Source organism: Gallus gallus, chromosome 3 (assembly GCF_016699485.2).
Source record: "Gallus gallus isolate bGalGal1 chromosome 3, bGalGal1.mat.broiler.GRCg7b, whole genome shotgun sequence".
Classification (NCBI taxonomy): Eukaryota; Metazoa; Chordata; class Aves; order Galliformes; family Phasianidae; genus Gallus; species Gallus gallus.
Genome location: NC_052534.1, coordinates 14,879,319 through 14,900,149, shown reverse-complemented (window position 1 = coordinate 14,900,149; position 20,831 = coordinate 14,879,319). Strand labels below are relative to the sequence as shown.

The following is a 20,831-nucleotide window of genomic DNA, read 5'->3' as shown; positions in this document are numbered from 1 at the left end:
TTAGATAAATGCTCATCTGCTTGGATGGATTGGAGTCATGCTGCTCTGTCTTTTAAGATGGACACAGGAACTTGGAGCTCAGCAGAAACTACCAACATGCATTGACCTGTGTGCTCTGTTAGCCATCCATGTCAGTGGCTGGCCAGCTAGTTAAGGAGGAGCCTGAAGGGAACTAGGATACAGGTTGAACACTCACTCTAGTACCAGGTTACAGGGGGAATAGACCTTATTGGGTCCATAGCAGGAGAGCCATACCCTCTGAGATGGTGCTGGTGAGTCTCCCCATGAAATTCTTTCCTCTCACAGATGTCCCTAAATTTCTGTGTGCTGATGATGGATGATACAATGTGAAAGGGAAGCTGATCTCCAGAGGAACTGAATTATTTGCAAAGGGTCAGGAATGGTGGAGCTGAACACTGAACGGAAGTCTCTTGAAACCATGCCAGTGCTTCAGCCACAAGGCCACTGTTCCTTCATAGCATGTTTTCCTTTGACCGTAGCAGCTTTTGCAGCTGGCTGGCTTTGTAGAACAGATCCAAAGCTCACTGAAGTCAGCAGGAGTCTACTCACTGGCTTCCAGTGGACTTGGGGTCTGGCTCTGTTAGATGCTTTTTTCTTATACTCTAGAAAGTTCTGTCCTTTAATAGTCCCTTTACCTGTCCCAGGCATGTATGAGGGAAGCTGCTTGAGTTTCGAGTTGTTTATTTTACCTTGCAAGGACTCCTGGTAACTGTTTGGAAACAGTGATAGAAAACAAGGTTATTGCTCCCATCTCCTCACTGGAAATTTCTGCTCCCTCAGAGCACAGCTACATAAACAGCTGATTTGGCATTTAGCACAAGGAAGGAGCGGAAACGCCTGGCAGGGTGGTGGGAATGAGTTATTGGAGGTGATGGGGGCAGGGCCACAGGCTCTGAGCAGAGCTCGTGCTGGTGGAAGAAGCTGTGCTGGATCCTGAATCCCTGGCTTGTATAGCGGCAGTCTCTTTGAAGGGACGAGAACTATCAGAAGTGGGTGGGGAGGAACCTCTTCAAGTGCTAATAAAATGCTAAAATTAGCGTGATCGCTGATAACCCACTTAGTACTTAACAGCTGTATGTGAAGATTTCCTTTATTTCCCCAGGGTTGCTACTATTCACTGCCATCTCCCCAAACTCAGAAAGTGATGGATGGGAATCCACTGCTTTTTTTTTTTATGTTCCCATATTTTCCCATGTGGAAAATAGATCTGTCTCTACTCAGGAAGGATTCAGTTCTTCTCTCTGTGAAATCAGTGGTTAAGCTACCTGTGGCTTCTGTGGTGTGGTTTCATGATTTTTTTTTTGTGAGGAAGGGACAAGGCTGAGCAGAGCTGTATGCAAAGCTGATGTGCAGCAAAGCCTACCAAAACTGTAGCTGTTTTTCTGTTGACTTCATTTGGCTTTTGATCTTGCCTAAAGAGCACTCGAACCATACTTTAGATGAGGTCATCTATGGCAACAACAGCAGTGTTACTGTCTTGATTTAAATTTGATTATAGATAGTACTGAGGACCCCCAGAGTCTGGATTCATCCCAGTTTTTGTTTGATCCTTAGATAATTGCTTATCTTACGTCCTTCTGAGCTGTGAGATCCCTGTATAATTGGTGTTGAAAAGTAGTTACTTCTGGAAAACAATTCAGAATTTAGGTGGGATGAAAGCACTTGTAGTCTTCGTGGTCCTGTAGCCCCTTTCACTGTCTATTGGGTTAGTTCAGTGCAGGTTAATTCCTAATTTAAGCAGTTTGAAGTGCCTTGAAGTTGGATGAGATGAATCCATGGGCTGGTGAGCAGTTATTTCTTGTGGACCTCACTAAACTTTCATGGAACTGCTTAAATACAGATATGTTGTTTAACAAGGAAATGAGAAACCTGTGGGAAAACAAAGAATATCAATAATCACAAGTACTTACATCTGGCAGTAAAGTTTTTGGAAAAAAAAAAAATCAGTACAGCAGCTTGTTGCCTTTGAAACTTATTGCTATTAAAATGTTCAACATGAAGTTTCTATTTTTAAAATAGCAGTTGAAAGAAATGCCCAAGATTAATAAGAAACTAAATTGAAACCATGTTAGTTCGTAGGTAATGCAGTCGAACACTGAGTTAATGGGGAAGTGTTTGTGGGGAGAGCTGTGCGTTCACTCTGGTTTGTAGCACTGCTTGTTTGTTTTTTATTTTGTCTTTCTTAGAAAGCAGAAGGGGGTAGAAATACCAGGCTGTTAAATGTTTTATTTCCTTTTTTAGACTGTTGTTCAGTCCAGTTTATTAAGCTTTCTGAAACAGCACACTATGACAAGTTAAGATATCATTTACCACCCCGGTACATGGGGAATTGCTAATGTAAACCATTCTATAGCAGAACTGGACAACAGACCTGCCCAACAAAAACCTCTACGACAAACGAGAAGACGTAGCAATTATGTGGAAACTGATGGAAAGGAGGTTTGAGCACTGTGTCATTTACCTGGCAGGGAGAAGCCACCTGACCCAGGTGTCCAAGAGAGCTCTGCCTGTCTCTGTTGCCATCAGAGCTGATGCTGTTTAGAACAGGCACCTCTCTTTCATCTGGCCAAAAAAAACACCAAACAACCAGAAGAAAGGGGATTGCTCCTCTATGGAGGAGTTTGGAAAAGTAGTTACAGATAGATTTCTCTTTCCAAGATAACCACAGCTTTGTGGTTATCTAAATATTATATCTTAATAATATCTTAATCATCTTAATAACTGTAATTACTAGCCCAGAGGATGGGATGGATTCATGTACTTGCTATTAGATGAAAAAAATGAGCCTGAGCAGTGAAGGGTGTTGGTAGGTTGGTCCCTGGAGAATAGCTTTGGTTTCCTTGGCACTGTGACCATTCGCACCATGTAAAGATCTGGCCCACCGAGTTTGGATGATTCGTGCCAGCTGCAAGAGCTGTCTCGTATGGTTTTTATTTTCTCTGAGATTATTATTATTTTTTTTAAGCCCAAAAGGAACTGACTGTGTGGTAATAATAGCAAAATGAGCACTAGAGGACCTTATTAGCAGCCCGAAGGAGAATGTGCAGATAGTTGTTTGCTTCATGAATTGTTAGCAGAAGCAGTGAATGTTACCAGCCTGCACTGCATGGAGCTGTGTATGGAATAACCCGCAGTGAATAAACTGCACGGAGCGACGAATGTATATTTACGTAAGGGAGATGTCTGTAAAATATTGTAGTCATAAATGTATTTATGTACATTTATATGTGCATTATTTCCCTATACCAATACTTGAATGCGGGGTTTGTATTTCATTACGAGTTTGATTCAAAATGTATATTTACGGGGTTGAATTAAGATGTAGTGCTAAGGCCTCATCAACAGCATACTGAAGATGGCAGGGCACTTTCCAATAGCTGTGGTTTGTATTAGTGAAGTGCCCCAAGTTACTCATTGTGCTCCTAAAAGCGACTAGGGATGATTCCTGCCTTGCCAAGGTGCCACCAGGGTGTAAGGCTTGGACACTGAGAAGCAGACTTGCCCATGCAGTGAGGTGACAGACGTGAGAAAACCAAGAACTTGATGAGACAGGAGGACAGGATAAAGTCAGGGCAGCTTCTGCTGTGTGGTGCACTGAGGCAGCGCTCGGGCAACTCTAGCAATGACCTCAGCATCCTTCCATGCCAAAATGACTTCTAGAAGTGCTTTGCAAAACCAGGCTTCTGGCTTAGTGCTCTCAAAATATTTGATATTCAGCTGGACATTGCATTTGTCATAGAAGCTTTAGGTCTTGTGTTTGTGCCCGCAATTTATGTTTTGTGAGCCCTATTGTTTAGGTAATGCAGCCTGGTGGTGGAGTGGGAAACAGTCAGTGAGAAAAGAGCATCAGGGAAGGCCACAGATATCTGGGGAGGGATCTGTTCATCTTTAACAACAAAACATGAAAAATTTCCAGCTTAGCGTTAACATTGTTCTGCTTCTGTATATAAGCAAATCATGTAAGTTGAAAGGCTTCAATGAATTAAGCTCTGCAAAAAGCCCAGGTGGACGACAGGAAGACAGGTATGAACTGTCTGCTGATTAAATCTTTTTCTGTGTGTGTCCCCCAAGTTGTATGGTATTAAAAAGCAAACAAACAAAAACCTTCACAATTTGGAACATTAACTCCTGTTTCTTTTCTCATTGACTTGCTTATTTTCACACATGCTGAGCTATTTTCTTGAGCACTTTAGAGTCCCAGAGTAGTCATCTATATGTTATGTGCAGTTGGTGGCATCGATCGGAAAGTAGAACTTTGTTGAAATAAAATGTTAAGTTTCAAAATGAGTTTGCAAACCCCATCAGCAGTCAGGCAGCAGTTTGGCACTCACAGTGAAGTGGGTATTCTGAGAAGTTCTGCTTTGGAAGCATCAAAACATTTTGATTATGAAATGTGAAAACGTGACACCTGATAGTACTGATTTTATATTATCATAGGGTATAATAATACTGAATAAGGTATAACAGTGTACACACATGGTATATATTAACATTTTTTATGTAATATATGTATAAGTTGAAACAATGAAATACAGCAATACTGCAAGAGTAAAAATATACGAGTCGAGATTAACTCAGGCAAAATCAGCTGAAGTCAGTTTCTGTAAAGCAATTTGGTACTGAAAAAAAAGGGTGTTTATTATGTAAAGCTAATGCACCAAGCTGCTCCTAACTTTCAACTGAGTTTCATTATTATAAGTGAAACCAGTGATGCCCAACAATTTCCATTGTAGTAGCCTCTAATGTTGTTAAACTTTTACCGTGCATGCTGAAATCATACATGCTGAGGTCTGCTTCAGGCTGGGTTATTTGGAAATGATCAGCAGAAACTGTTCAGCATTTCAGAGCATAAGAATACATTATTTTCCTTACAGAAAATACGTTGCAGCTGTTTCAGAGAAGAGCCTTAGGGAGAAAGACTCTGGGATGGTCTTTTGGCCTCCCTTGTGAGTGTCCGCCCTGATTTGGCCAAGGTGTGAGCTTATTCGATGCCTCAATTGACATGTTCTCTGTGTTGGAGCTCAGCTATACCTTGTTGGCCCAAGGGGGGTTGGGTGGAAGCAGGGACTGGGATCTGCACCTCCAGCAGCTTGGGGAGGATCAGTCCCGGGGCGAGCAGGTTACAGCGCCTGAACTGCTGGCTGTGCCAGGAGCCTTGTGCAGTGCCATCAGCAAATAAAAAGAAGAGCACCCTCTGAAAGGCTGTATGTCCACCTCAGGGGCAGCAGGCACAACTACTTTCTCCTTTAGCCCCTGTTCTGCCTCCTGGTGCTGGTGGGAGTGGAGAAGCTGGGGACTGGCAGCATCCGGCAGAAGGTGGCGGATACAAGCAGGGAAGTGCCGGTGTGTGTTTGGGGAAGAGGTGTTACTTGTTGTAAACCTCACTGTTTTGCTAAATTAGATGTGAACTGTCACCCATCTCTCCTTCTACATACATCCTTGTTTTTTCAACTGTGTTATTTTTTTAATCTCATTAATCGTTAAATTAGTTCAGAATTAGGCAGAGTTCAGAAGGGAACAGTAGCTGCAGGTACCTGCAGTTCTTGACTGATCTCCATAGTCCTTTACTAAGGGATGATCAGCTGGTCTGTAGCAAAGCAAGTTTGCTCTGTGGGACATCAGCATTCCTTCTGTTCTGCCCCAGACCTCCAATCCAGGTTTTCATGCAGTCTCACATGGTGGAGAAGTGGTGGTGTCCTTGTTGGCAGAGAGGAGCCTGCAGTGCCAGGTGTGGTAGAGCAATGGAAACGTTTGTGAACACAAAGAAGGCAGATCTTGTGGCTCTCACTGCCAAGTGGTCAGCCAGAAGTAAGGCTTCGTTAGAGGCAAAGCTGAAGAATGCTTTCTCTAATATCTGCTGGCTGAAGTGCAGGTACTCTTTTGAACTTGTATGTAGTGGGATTGCATGCTGCTCATTCACTGTGCATAGCTGCTTGCTTGGGATTGCTAGTTAAGACAGATCATCTGTATTGACTGAAAAATGACATTGTTGAAATTGAAGTTCCTCGACTACGTTAGACTGAGCGTTAGAACTGAGGGACTGGAATGACAGGAGTCAGAGGTGTGACTGGGAATTAACGCTCTTGCAAGGGGAGCGATTTGCTGATGTCTGGTAACAGAGCTTCTCTGAAAATGGTCAGAAACTGCAGGATTTGTGGTTAATTTCTTCAAAATCTGTAGGATTTGTGGCTAGTTCCTCCCATTTCTGAGTGGAAATGGGTGCTCCCTGTGTGGATGCTGTGAGGAGAGGCCTGTGCTGTGTGGCTCCATCCGGCCCCAACACCTGCCAAGCCACCTCACGCTGCAGGCAGTCTGCTTGCATGGCAAGATGGCCTCATGTGGGGGAAAGGAGCCCAGCAAGCACCAGCAGGAGGGCCTGAACCAAACTGCATGCACAAACTCCTTTTTGTAAGCCTGCGTCCTGAAGACAGAGCGCCCTGAGCTCTCATTCCTCTCTAGCATTGCTTGCAGCCTCGGGGCTCACCTTCTCTCTCCCGTTGGGCTGCATGCTGTCCTGTGGCCCATCACTCCAGCGCTGGCTCTGGATGTGGAATGCAACCTGGCTGTCCAGAGCAGGCGGCTAATTACAGCTTTAATTTTATTGTGTTTAGCAGGAGACAGAGCTCCAGCCTCTGCTAACTACGGATCTGAAGACAGGCATGAGAGCAGATAAGAGGCGTTGACAGAGCGCATGGGCCTGTGGCACGCTGCCCGTCAGGTGAGTAAAGCCCGCTATTGATGAGCCGTCTGAAAGGGCGACTATTGCTGGAACAATATGTGGAAGCAGATATGGGTATATGTCTACATACACATACAGGCATTACACACGGAGCAACATTTGTTTCTATGTGTTGTTCAATTAAAAAAAAAAAAAGGAAGGAGTAGGAAAGGTGTGCTTTATATTACACTTGTGGACAAGCCTCCTTATGTAATACATGCTTCATTTCCTCTGGGGACTTCTCAAATAAGTTACAAATATATAAGCAGTGAAACTTAAAACCAACTGGCACCTAAATAGTGTCTTGTGATGCCTGCAGTTTTGTAACAAGGAAAAAAAAAGTGCTTTAAGGCAACAGAAATGAGCTATTATTATACAGTATGAAAGTAAAAGCAAGAGTATTCTCTTAGCTGTAGATATTGTAAGATGTTTTCATTTTGAAAATGGCAAGCTGTAGTTTTCTTGCAAATTACAGCCCCTTCACTTTAAAATATGAACAGCTGATTTATATCAGTTGAAGATCTGTTTTTGCATTGTTGATCTTTTATGCAGAATTCTTGGATTTCACTACATTAGAAATTGCTGCGGTAGATTTTACCATAAACATTCAGGTTTAGTGGTGCATTATTCCTTGAGTAATTCCATTTATTTCAGAGCTTTAACAGTGCTCAGGAGGCCAGAGTCCTCTGGAAAGAGGAAAAGCTGATCAATTTTGAAATATGGCTAGTGGGAATGTTACCACAGCCTGCTTTGCAGCATGGCGGTGAACTTAATTGCTGTACTGTCAGCTCTGTTCCTTGTTCCACGCACAATATATTGGTTGGTGATGGCGTTGGGCCTTGTACAGCACCTCTTGAAATTGATAGGAGCCTTTCCTCTGACTTCATCAGGTATTGGGTGTTTAGGGATCTTGAACTAGATCAAATAGCAGCTGTTAGTGTAGCCTGGCCTTCTTCCAGCCTTAGTTATTGCCTGTGGTGCTTATGCAATCTGTTTGGTGTATAATTTTCTCTCATTTCATAAAAGAAAGAGAATGACTCAGAGCCATGCTATGCCACTTGGTATTTTTGTTGATATATTGTCACTTACCTCTTTTCCACGAAGATAAATCTAGCAGCCATCAATCTACTGACCCTTTCTGTAAGTGTTGATGTTGCTGAAAGCTGGTGTTACATTTATATGATTGGAAAAAATGGTTAGGGAAGTTCAAAGTGATTTTCATGATTTTATGTTTCAAAATTGGGGTAGATACTTGGTGCTATTGGAAGAAGAAACACAAAGCATTTGTCCACATTTCAACAACCTACTGGAGGCGTCAATGGAAAGATCCTCTCTTGGAGCTGAGGGAATATCAAAAATGGAGCTGGTTGATACAGTTCCAACTTAAGACAGTGTTGGCCCTTCTGATTTAAATTTCAGACAAAGGAAAGTAGAATAAAGAAAATAACGTCAGACAGTGTTTCACGTAAATAGTTTGCAGGTCTCTGCACTCTGTTAAGAGCTGAGGAGCAGGCACACAGTCCGTCAGGAGCCTACCAGCATTGCAGGCACGTGAATTTTCTGTTGTAGATGCTGTGTGTGTTTTCTGCAGTACTGACTGAAGAGGGTAGGAAAACCAGCATCCAGAGTTTGGTAGCTCTCCTCACAGGAGGATTTTGCTCACAGCTCCATTTCCACCAGCAGTTTGTTCAATTCTCTGCTTTTTTCCTCTGGTTGTTTGAATGAAACAGGTGTTTCACAGTGAGTCTGAGTGCTTACAGCTCTAATCTCTCTCTCTCACAAATGAGTCTTTTGTACTGTCTGGTGGATTAATAGGGGGTGAGGTGCTTAAAAAAATAAACAGTGAGTACAAACAGTAGGAAGGAAGGGGGAAGGAGTAAAGCTGCATGTGGTTGATTGAGTGAGGTGATGTCATTTATTTAGCAGAAGTGATACAGGAGTCAAGAGATGCTGTAAGAGGAAGGGCTCCTTTGAAGGAAATAGTGCAGCATACCACCGAGGGTTAGTATACCACCAAGCGTGAGGCAAACCACAGCCTATCTGTTAGTGCCCAGTGAGAAAAGTTCATTGGTTTTGAAGCCTTGGAGCTCAGGTGCAGTGAAAGGAAATAGGGGCTCATTGTTAAGGAAGGGATCAGCGCTCCCTTTTGTTCCTTCCCCTGCCCCCCTCGTCCTTTGGCACTACAGTAGTAATATCTTGTCACTCCTAATACATTTTGGCATAGATCACGTACACTGATGGATGTTCAGTCAATGAACGTACTAAAATGGTTTGTTTCTGTTGATGTATGCCTTTGTAGGCTTCTCTAACAGGAATGTAAATAAATGAACCCTTCACCAGTGATTTCTTTCATTGTAGTCCAGTTTAACCCCTGAGTGCATCCTTACTAAGAGGGAGGCAAAAGATTTACTGTCTTATATTGCTTCTGCCTTTGTCTTTTTGTTTAGTTTCAGTTAATTCAGTTTACTGTCTGAGTGTTCAGGTGGCTTTCTACCTGCAAAGGCAAGTTGCTTTTAAAAGTCATTATTCAGTAAAATGAGGTTGAAAGGTTACGGTGTGCAGTCAATAAAGGTAAGGGCCTAATGTCTGCTGAGAGTACTGAAAAGATTTCTCACGGCCTCACTGGGAAACGTAGGGGTGAAGACAGGCTTTTCAGATTCACTTATTTTAAGCTTTGTGGGAAACCTGGTTTGTATGAGTTTGTGAATGGTGGAACTGGAATATCTTTTTTTCAGTGGTATGTAAACACTGCAGAGGTACTTGTCTTCAAGCCACTGAAACTCTAAAGCATCTTCAGAAAATACCCAGAACAAATTATTTATCATTAAAGATTAACCATAAATAGCTTTTGTAGAGAATGTAGGTCCTGATGTATTTATTCAGAAGAGATTTTTTTTCTCCTCAAATGTATTGAGAGCTTTGAGAGAATTTGCATAGCTTGCTGAGCTCCATTCTGGACTTCAAAGTGTTCATACTTTGAAGCTGCTCATACTTTACCTACAACACTGGAAATGCCATCTTCTGTAGTCACGCATTTAAAGAATGGTGTAGTAACCGTTGGCCAAACCTCTGTTTCCTTGAAGTCTTAAATTTCAGAAGCCTGTTTTTCAGAGAAATTTGTACACCAGCAGTAATGAGCTTCAGGTGAAGACAGAAATGGGAGGCAACAGGGCTGATGGTCAACGTAATTTCAATTGTGTTTGGATAAATTGCAGAACTGATTACAGTTTCCCTCCCATCAGATGAATCCATCGCAGAATAGGGTATGTTTGCACAGCAGAGACCAAGAACTGTTGGAATGTCACATGCATGTGCATGTGCAGAAATGCTCGGTAAGTACAGAGCATTGATATGATCAGTGTAACCTTATAACAAGTTCTTGTGTTGGGACAGTATGTGATCCTTTCATCTTATATATGGAGCAAAAGCGATTAGAAACAGCCTTCTCTGTCTTCATCTTCTTGTAAACGGAAGGCGCAAATGCCAGATTTTCCAAGAGACCAAAAATTGTCAGAATTCATCCCTTCATAAGATATTATTTCTAAATCTCATCTGCTCTGTAATTCTAAATGCAATCATACTCACTGAAGGAGGAAATATTTTTAAAACATGCTGTTTACTATAGTTTTTAGCCTATGTGCTTGGTGCCTTGCTAATTATGTACTATTTAGTAGCTGCATTTCAGAATGGAGAACTCTGTACTGCCATCATCTTGTGTATTTGTCGTGGTGGGTGAGATGGACTTGGCTATGAGGACATTGGAACAGAGCATCCAATATCTCCATATGATTTGTTATTTATGGTTGCAGTGTAGTAACATGCAGCACCAGATGTGAGAAAGAAGAAGGATAGGTGCAAAAGAGAACTTCAAATGACTGTGATGAATAGAATCATAGAATCGCTAAGGTTGGAAAAGACCTACAGGATCATCCAGTCCAACCATTCGCCTTTCACCAATGGTTCTCGCTAAACCATGTCCCTCAACACAACATCCAAACGCTCTTTGAACACCACCAGGCTCGGTGACTCCACCACCTAATAGCTGAAAGTGAACAGAGGGGCTTTTAAATGCCTTCAAAGAAAGCCTAATGCTCTGCTTCCCTAAGCTGCAGCAGGCTGCTGCTGATGGAAAAGTTACAGACATACCTGCAGAGATTTGGGAAGCTCTTGTTTCAGTAGGTCTTCATGGCAGCTAAAAAACGTTTTCTGTGTTTCTGCCAACTTGGTTGGTGTGTACAAGTTGCATCTCTTCTTTGCATTTTGTTTTAGGGGCAGCATGCAATGACTGGAAGTTGGGCAGTGCCAACTTCCAAATCAGGTTTATTCTTTGTGCCTCACTGTGAACAGTTAACCACTCCCAACAAGGCCAGGCTTTACTTGTGCCTGGTACTTCACCATAGGGTGTCAGGATGTATATATTGTAAATAAGTGATGTCAAACAGAACAAAGCATTTTGCTGGAGAAATAGTTATTTGTCCTCAGAACCATTGCCAATGAGACTGAATTCAAGTTTCATGTAATAGTCTTCTTGTCCAGTGCACCATCAAGGTATGAAACAGGAAGGACTCAAGCAGAGCTTTCTTGAGGACTGTTGACGCCTGGCTGTGTTTAATTTCTGATGGCAGCAAAGAACACCATTCCCATAAAGCCCTGAATCTTCTTTGTCTCATTAAAGGCAGTATACATTAGTGGCTTTATTTGACAGGCACCATTTATACGTCACTGACAGCATCCTTTAAATCCCACATCAGTATAAATTATGAACTAATTAAGCGTTTTTGTGCTATCCCCACAGGCTTTCTCCCTTCTTCTTCATATCACAATGTGATGTGCTCTGCAGAGCTCGCCCAGGTGTGCTGTGGGTGCCTGGGTTCTGGAGGAGAGGACAATTTGCTGTGTGGAAGTCAGGTCACTGAGTGGCTGTAGGTAGAGTGGTGTGTGGGCAGCAGGGTGTGTAAAATGTGGCACATACATCTGCTCTGAGTGCTGCCTTCAGCCATCGTTTCCTTGGTTTATGTTGGTTGCATCGATAGGAGAATGTGCGCCAGGAGCCTTAACTCTGGAGTTAACGCGGGTTTTGTGTGGGTGAGCTGATTGGCATAGCAGGCCACACCTCCTCATGCAGACTTTTAGGAAATGGTAAAGCAAATAATCCCAGTGCTGCCAAAATCAGAGCGATAGCTGATGAAGCCCTGATGGGGAGAACAGCCAAGTAGCATGAATGGAATGTCAGTAAGCGCAGAAGTTAAAAATATACATCTCAAACCTTGAGGACACTCTGGGGACTAAGGAGCTATATTGATACTAGACTTCAAAAGATCCAAATAAACAGCAGGTTTTTCTCAATGCACAGAACTACATACTTGTGATGTCAGAGAGATGTTATTTCTGTGCTGCAAATCTCAAGACAGATGCCTAAAAAAGCAGTCCAGATATGTTGCTTCCTATTCAATTTACATTTATATTTTATCTTATTTTCACTTATCTTAGAAACTTAGTTTTAGATTGATATTATGACTCCATATTTATGGTAAGAACATTATGCTAATGCTTATTTAAGGGAGAGTGCATAGCCTGCATGGTTCTGAGCAGCATTTCAGAGCACTGCAGTTCGGCTTGTGTCTGTGCTGGATGACCTTGGGCAAGGAAGTCAGGAATAATAACATTGATCTACTCCGTGAGACACTTTGAGATTCACCATAAAAAGGGCAGAGAAGAATGAGGTATAAATCTGAAGCCAGATTTCACCTGGATTTTCTCCTGGATACTCCTCAGTATTTGAAAGACCAGCATGTCCCTTTTCTTGGTGCAGGTGGCTTCCCAGTTCTGAAACCCTGTGTAGACTGTGATTGTGTCTTTATTCCAAATGAACAAAGGTATATACAGTGCTTGGGTGGAAGCTGCTGGAAATAGCTACGGTTCTGGTATTTCCATCTCTGCTGCTTACTCTGTGAAGCAGCTGGGAGTTGCTTTTGCAGTCATACTTTAACTCACTCGAGTTGTGTCTAAGGCAAAATGGAAAAGAGTAGGGAGAAAATGCTGGTTGTAGTGCACGAGTTGGTCTAATGGAAAGCCCATATAAAAGCCGAGGCAAGACAAATACAGACCATAAAAGAGAGTAAGTCATACTAATTTCTCATAGTAGAGAGAATCTCTGAAATAACTCGTGATATTAAATCTTTGTATGAGAGTTGTAGACTGGATTAACTGATGATTTTGTTCTATGTGCAGATCAGATTGGTGAATTGTAATGGCACTCTCTGAGGCGAAGTGCTAAGCAACCCTGTGGAGGAAGCTGAAGAGCCTGTTGCTCACATGACAAGGTGTATTTATGACAGATGCCAACCTCTAACTGTGCACCAAATCACATGATTTATAAGTTTGAGAGAGTTGCAGCTAGATGCTGCAGGAAGAGCAACCTCACTTCTCCTGGCAGTATGGTTTGTGTGTTGGTTGACAAGGATAAAAACAGCAGAATCAGAATATTAGTAACCCGTGCATTGTCATATAGGAGCTTGATTATCTTTGATAACATGGAACTCCTCTATTCTACGTGTGTTGTTTTAACTAGGCTAGGCTTCTCAACAGGAAGACTGAAAGTGTTAGAAAACGTGTAAGCCTGGGGTTTTATAAGATAAATACTAAAGCAATGTCTAGATCCAGCGTAGAGAATCAGGGACCGTGGTCCATACTGCTGTGTAATTGAGTGGCAGCAGAAATCCCTGGCTGTGTCACCATTTAAGCACAGAGGAAGTGTTCTGCTCTTGTGGATGGTTCTGCCTGTGTGAATTTCAGTATGAAAGAGAAGACCATTTCTGTGTGTTCCATCTCCTCCTATTTTGGAGAACGCCGTAGCCTTCAGAGTATGAAGAAAAATAATCTTTATAACCTGTTCTGTATTTTTAATACGCCCCGACTATATGTATGAAAATGAAGTTGAAATTGCTGAGTTTTCCTTATGCATCCCACCTTGCAAATGCCTTAATTAATCTCATAACTTCTGTGCTTCAGGAGCGCTGATGACTCTTTAGCACTGAGCAAGCTTTGGGCAGAAGCTGCTTTTAGAGCTGGATTTGAGCTCTATTATTGGGAACTCACTGGAGGGCAGCGCACTACAAAGTGGGACTCTTGAAAGCTAGGAGCTGGGGAGAGGGAAAGTGCTGCATGAGCAAGAAGGGAGATTATGAAACAGAATTCAGCTCAGCGTGTTTGGAGCCACATAAATAGATTAGAGGGTTGTAAAAGAACACCCTCAAGGATTCAGAATCCCAGCCAAAGAGGAGGGGAAACGTAATGCTTTCGTACCCTGTGATTTATGCACCAAATAAGTTCGAATTAGTCACTAATGTGAAGTGGGTTTGGAAGGATTAATAAGCTTTACCCAGCACTTATTGTATGATGATCAGCTATAAATCTTCTTTAGGCAAAACAGGAAGTAGCCAAATCCCTTCTGTCTAGAGATGGGAGATATTTGTGCTATTGTTCAAAGGGAGCAGTTTGAAATCTGCTTTGCTTCTCAGGGTGAGGCTACAGATTGCTCATGGCAACTTGGCTCTTTCCAGTTTGCTCAGAAGACACACGCTGCCTGATGAGTCTGTTAAGGGATGGGACAACTATGTGAAAACATGAATTTCCATTTACTGGGCTTACACAATTAGCAGCATACGGTTCACTTCTAGGAATGGGTATATTTACCTAGAGAGTGAATAGATGAAGTGTGAAAATGCTGTAGGTTGCGAACTTGCTGTTTGCAGAGCTTTTCTTACTGTTTCAGCCCCGTACAACTTTTAAGCTCATTTTGCCTACTTGTTGTGGTAGTTTGAAGTGGAAAACTTTACATTAAAGACTAAAAGTCTCATTCTAGTTGATGCTTTGCCCATTTGGATTTGTGCCAATAACAGTATGATTTTTGATTTCTTCTGATCATAAGTCATCTGGTGACCCACCACACCTTCTCTTGTGTGGTCTATATAAACTGATGCCGACCAAAGCTTCAAAGAGCAGCTTTCCACCCTGTAGGACTCTACCTCACACTTATTTCCAATAAACTGCCATCCTCTTGATTTTCCACAAGCAATGGTATAATTGAGCAGTAACCTCAGTGTATGAAAATCTGTGTGGCAGATGAAAACAATATCGTTAGGCTAGAGGCAGCTGGAGAACAGTCATGAAGCGCACAGGGCTCAGCTCCTGTATGAATATTTAGAAGTGAAGAGGAAAAACCTATTAATCTATTGGGTTGAAGTGAAGTTCTTATTGCACCGGGAAAGAGGGAGCATGAGCTGTTTGGCTAAAGGAATTGTTCATCCAAAGAGAAAGGAACGGCAGTGTTACCTTGTGAGGAGGGCTGGCTGGGTCAGATGACTGTGACCCCTTGGGGTATTGCTGTCTGGGCAGACAAATTTGTTTGGGCTTATGAGGGAGAGGTGCCAGAAGATGCACTGTCTGTGAGTCCTAGGGAGTCCTCTGTATGGCAGAACAGACTACTGCTATGTTATAAGAGGCATCTTTTGTTTATTGCTTAATTATTTTACTCTTTAATGTCTTTCTGTTAAATTTACCTGAACTCACCTAGCTGGTATTTACAGCAACTTGGCTGCTGCAAGCTGAATGCACAGCATATAACTGATCTGTTTAAGGCATTGTGGTGGACTGAAGCGCGAGACCACAATGGACCACAACTGGCTCTTGCTCTTGAATCCATCCTTAGAAATTTTCAAGACTTCCCTGAGGGTACACCACAGAGGTCTTTATGGCTGCTGACAAGATGTGTGTAGCAGAAGCCATACCTGCTCTTTTCAGCTTAGCTGAGCAGTCCTAGAGAAGAGCTAAAGTAGTTCCAAAGCCAAGAGTCACATCTATGTGTTGCCACAATTGTTGACCACAGAAGTAGTTCCAGCTGACTCTTTCTCATTTTCCAGTGAGGGGGCATTGCCTCATTGCTTGTAAGTGGACCTTGCCACAAGTTGGAATGCCCAAATGAAAACCAAGTGAGAATTGCCTTGGATTCAACTTGACTTCTCAAAGCCGATCAAGTCTGTATGAAAATACAAAGCTGATCAGTAGAGCTTTCAAGATTAGGCTCCTGGTAAGACTCGTGAATAATGATGGTGGAACCAGGACCATAAAAGGCATTAAAATACTCTTCCTGAGCACACTTGCCCCTGTGCACAGCTATGGAATGTGATTTTGAAATGCCTCAAATTCACACTCGCACAGAATCTGTCACCATTCCCTGTGACCTTGATCAGGAGCATTTCTTTTAATGCCTCCAGATAAGCCGAGCACCACCCATTGACCCAGGCTGGTCATTATCCTCTTCCTCTTTATCAGGAATCCTTCAGCCAATTAATCACGCACTGCTCTGCAATCTTGAGGCTCAATTATGCCTGGACAAGTGTTGCTCAGCTGTTCCTCCTGCTGCAGATGTGACATATCCTGAGATTAGCTCTGATTCACAGAAGGTCACTGATTCAATATCAGGCGCTAAGAAAAGCTGGGCTGTCTGGGAGGGAAGTGACACCATCTTAGAAGCATTTTATCACAAAGTAAGTGTAGATGTCTAAAAAATCCTGCTTGCCACCACCACATCACAGCAAGTCCTTTTCACTCACTGCTACCTCTCATCTTGAGACAATTTACCAGTTTTTTCTAGATGGAGATGTCAGCAGACTAATAAACTGTTAGTAGTGCACCGATGACAGACAGTAGCTTGTTCTTCTTTGGGGTAGAAGATAGCTTAACTTGAATTCCTGGGAGAAACCTGTTTGTCCCTGATCTGCAAAAAAACTGTTTTATGTGCATCAAATAACTCATGTTTTCCTTTTCATTTTCCTCTTGTTAGCAGTTGCTTGGAATACGCTATGTTTTGTGGCCCATGCAGGTACTGTGGAGCACCCACCAAAGTCAAGACCAGGCTGGGCCTGGTTTTGGCAGCATGATTCTGCATTTGTGAGGATGTTCCTTTGCAGCCTTTTTTTCTAGTTACACAGACATAGGCAAATGTGCAGTACAAATGCTTGCAGTTCTATAAAATCATATTATGCTTTTAGGAAAAATGGCAGATTTTTGTTTAAAAATCCTGAATTTTGAATCTTTGAGTATGGTTCTTGCTGTGTGTTTTTTCTTTAAATATATACTTTAAAGCAGATAATATAAACATATAAAATTATTTTCTGTACAGAATAACTACTCTTTCTTACTTTCAATCTTAAGGTAAATTTTATTGGAAACCACTGCAGAATGAGAGCTGTATGCATATCGCAGGTGCAGATGGTGCTGCAGAGCATTGCAAGCAGATAGGGTCTGGTTTTGCACCCTAGATCTGGCTGGGGTTCTTTATGAGCTTGTGTGAATACAGAAATACACAAGGAAATTAAATAGGGTATGCATCTAAATGTGAACAGTGTGATTTGGCTGGGGCTGGAGCAGCTGGAAGCACACAGCAGGGCTGTTTGCTTGCTCAAAGAGCTGAACCTGCCAGTTTGAGAGATGAAATACTCGTACCTTGAAATGCACTTATCTTCTGCACCTCAGTTTCTGCAGGTGAAGCTATCGCTACTGCATGTTGCGTTGGCATCTAAATGTTAAAAATGACCCTTGCTTCAATGAGTCTGAGTAAAGGGTTACATGAATCTGATCTGAGGCATTTGTTGCTGAAAAACTTGTATCTTGTAAAACTATTTGTATCTCTGAGATACACAGAGTGGAGACTGGAAAGAGGTAAGTACAAAAGGGTTGTTTCACTTCAGAGCTGCTATGCTTTGTTCTGTTTCTCTTAGTGACTAGGCAGTATTTGGCTTCGCTGCTTGTTCACCATCAAATAGTGCAAATGTGTCTATATTTAGAGCAGTTATTTGAATTACAATATTTATATTGTTTTTGCAGCCAGGGAAGTTGCTGGGAAGCAAGCCAAACTGAACTCAAAATAGTTGCCTAATTGAGACATTTTATCTGAAAAGCCAACCAGCTAAAAAGATGTTCAAGAGGTGCGCTGGGCACAACTAGTGTAGGTGCTCTTTATGAACAACATGTCTATATTTACCTATCTATAATAAATTACATTGGCAAAACACCTCAATGTTTGATGTATAGCAGTGGAGATGGTATAGGACCCTAAACACTGAGTGCTATGGCCAGAGCAAGTCACTGTGAATGTATCTGTCAATTTAAGAACTACTTGAGTCCTGTAAGTGATCCCATAAACACCTGTGCTGTGTTCTTCCTCAAAATCTTCTCGTTCCTGAATCCTACTTCTCTTCCCCTCTTCTCCCCTCAGAAATTCGGGACTCTGTCATTGATGACCGTGCTTTGCCTTTCCGAAGTTCCTTGGTTCTGGATGAATGTGGTCAAGATTGTATGAGAGTTTTCATTAAGGCCCTGTGAGCAAAAGCCAGCATGCATTTAAACACGGCTGTATTCCTCTCTGCTCTAATTTATTACTTTACAGCAACTGAATACAGAGGAAATTAGAGATCCAGATTTGTACCTTCTCAAAAAAAAAAAAAAAAAAGAAAGGAAGGATCCCACCAAAATTGCTTTGTGATTCACTCGAAGGTCATGACCCCATCCCGCTGAGACTTGTGTTGGAAAGTAGTAACTCGGTAGCTAGAGGTTTTAAAAGTGGTTGTTGATTGGCTTAGCTGTAAGAAAATCACATTTCCCTGAAACTCTTAGAGATGCTTTAAATGGGTGGATTATCCAGCTGCCTGATTAGAAGTTTGGGTTATGTAAACACGGAGTGTTTAGATTTAGGCTTTTCAGTTGAAGTCCGGGCAGCTGTTTGCACTTAACTCCATCAAGAAGCCCAGTTAATCAAAGAGCAGGAAGGATTTTTTACCTCCTTAAACCTGCGTCATTATTTTTGCTGTCCAAACTCTTTGGAGTTAAGCTTGTTGCAGTGTAGAACAAGGTATTTTGGATGTTCTGCTGAGGAAACAGGAAAAATGGATGGGGTTTTGGTTAGCGAGATGTGCCGTGTGGATTTTTCCCCCTTTGCAGTGACGTAATCATTTCTGCAGTCAAAACTTTGTCAAGCCTCAAAATTGTGACTGGCTTGTACCTTCCAAGCTACGGCACAGAGATGACCTGTACTGTTGTACCGTCTCGTTTCATAGCTTCTCTGCACATTTGTGTATTGAAGGATCATCTTGCTCTTGTAACCTTAGTGGCTGAGAAGACCCTGAAATTCAGTCCATTTCTGTTGGAGTGGACGAGGAGCAGAGAGACCTGTGTGAGACGCCTTCCCAGTGCTCAGGCCTTTATGTCCAGGTTCTGTAGCTGGAGAATGGCACATGGCAACGGTCTTTTTCATGGTCTCAGTGCTTATAAACCACAAAGATCCTACACCTTGAACCTTCTTGTCGCTTTTCTTTCAATAGCTCAAGCAAGTTTACTTGCAGCACTGATAACCTAGAGCTGTTTGTGTGCTGTTGTGTTACATTTGCTTGTAATACAAGCTCAGAAAGAGAAACTTTAGAAGAGGACAAGGTGGGAGAAGAGCAGATACTCTGGGTAGCAGGGAACTGCTGCTTGTGGGGACAGAGGACTGCATTGAGTCCCTAAAGTCATCAGGCCTCAACTGTCCTGAGCTGCAAGCAGCTGAAGCCAAGGAAGAAGAGAGAGACAGGAAGCTATGTGCCCTTTCCTGTCATTTTCAATTTCTCTTGAGTTTTCAGTAGGAAAAAAAATAATCAAATAGATTGCTGTTTAAGTCAAACTTGAATTTTTGAGTCTTTGGGGAGCTTGGTAGAACAAGAGATTGAGGCAGATCCACCTCAAAGCTCTGTCTTGCTCATGTTGCTCTTGTACACACATCCCATTTCTGGACATAAGGACCAATGTACCCTTTTTACACCAGATTTCTTTCAGGGAACTCTTGACTGTGTGAGTAGATAGGACAGCAGAGTAACTGGCTTAACACTTCAGGGTCCAGGCAAAAGAAAGTTTGCGTAGCAAAGAAACAGGTTTTCTTCAGGCTCTGAAGACAGAATCTTCAAAAGGAAAGAAAAAGAAACTTGTAAAAGAATTGTTCTATTTTGTGCATTCTCTGATTTTTGTAATTATAATTTTGCTTTTTAGTTAGAAACCACCAATACTAGTTGTTGATTTCAGTTTTCAACATTTTGTTTTCTAAATTTAGAGCTAGCCAGAGGCTAGCATTTCAATAGGCACTTCAGTGTGCATCTTGGATAGCATGTATACTTGTCATTCACTTACAGTAATTTCTGCTGACTTGATATCAACAGGAGATGTTTCCTTGTGTTTTCACTTACTGTTCAGCTGTGTGCTAGAGTTCAAATTTGTGAAGTAAGCAAAGTTAAGCTTTGTCAAGCAAAATGTGAGTTCCTGCCTGAGTCACTAAACGATGTCATGCTTTAATGACAGAAAATTATTTTGAGAATCTTATTGCTAAGTACTGGTTTGCTTTTAATTTATAAAACAAACCATAAGTTACACTTACAGCGTACGGGCCTTTCCCTGTCAGTTGTAGCTAGTATTTATGATCTTGTTAACAAAGAAAATGTGCGTTAAATCAATGTGTGGAAACCCAAATTGACATGGGGATCACTTTATCTTGTGCATGGTGTGGTACAAAGGCATTCCTGTAAGAATTCAACTAAGAAATAGTCAGATGATGAGCTCGTGGATATAAAATAGCACTCTGGTGAAAAATTGCACATCTCTGCTGACATTTAATAATGTCATCTAATACAGAGATATTGATTGATAGTTATAGTTTGCAGACAATTTAAGGTGGTGCAATGGTCCTGACAGAAAAGTCGTTTTCTGATCATTTTCTATCTTCCTTCCTCTTGGTTTAGTTGCTGTGAAGATACAGTTTTAGATGTGCTGATCTTGTAAGGTTTCAGTTGGCTCTCAGGTTGTGGTAAAGACTTGATGGCAAATGTGATATGATACTGTGTTTTTTGTTGTTACTGCTGATATTGTTTGTTTTCAGAGTACCAGACATCTGGATGGAATATAACTTTGTCATAACCTTTGACTTTTTTGCACTTTATACCTGTTCTTTCCTACTTACCTCTCTTGTTTTTCCATCGTTGCCCATGACAAGGAACAGACAGTGCTTCAG

At 42.0% G+C, this 20,831-nt stretch overlaps 1 protein-coding gene across 5 annotated transcripts in view; it reads left to right on the top strand.

The window, feature by feature from the left end:
* The window catches only part of BMP2 (bone morphogenetic protein 2), a 243,773-nt gene that overhangs the window by 140,101 nt on the left and 82,841 nt on the right, over window positions 1-20,831 (top strand). For 3 of the 5 annotated variants that reach the window (XM_046938393.1, XM_046938397.1, XM_046938394.1), the window contains one exon: window positions 6,633-6,739. The gene's annotated coding sequence lies outside the window, so the exon portion shown is untranslated. Of the gene's footprint in view, window positions 1-6,632; window positions 6,740-9,981; window positions 10,072-20,831 lie in introns of all 5 variants that reach the window. The other 2 variants (XM_046938395.1, XM_046938396.1) reach the window with 1 other exon arrangement.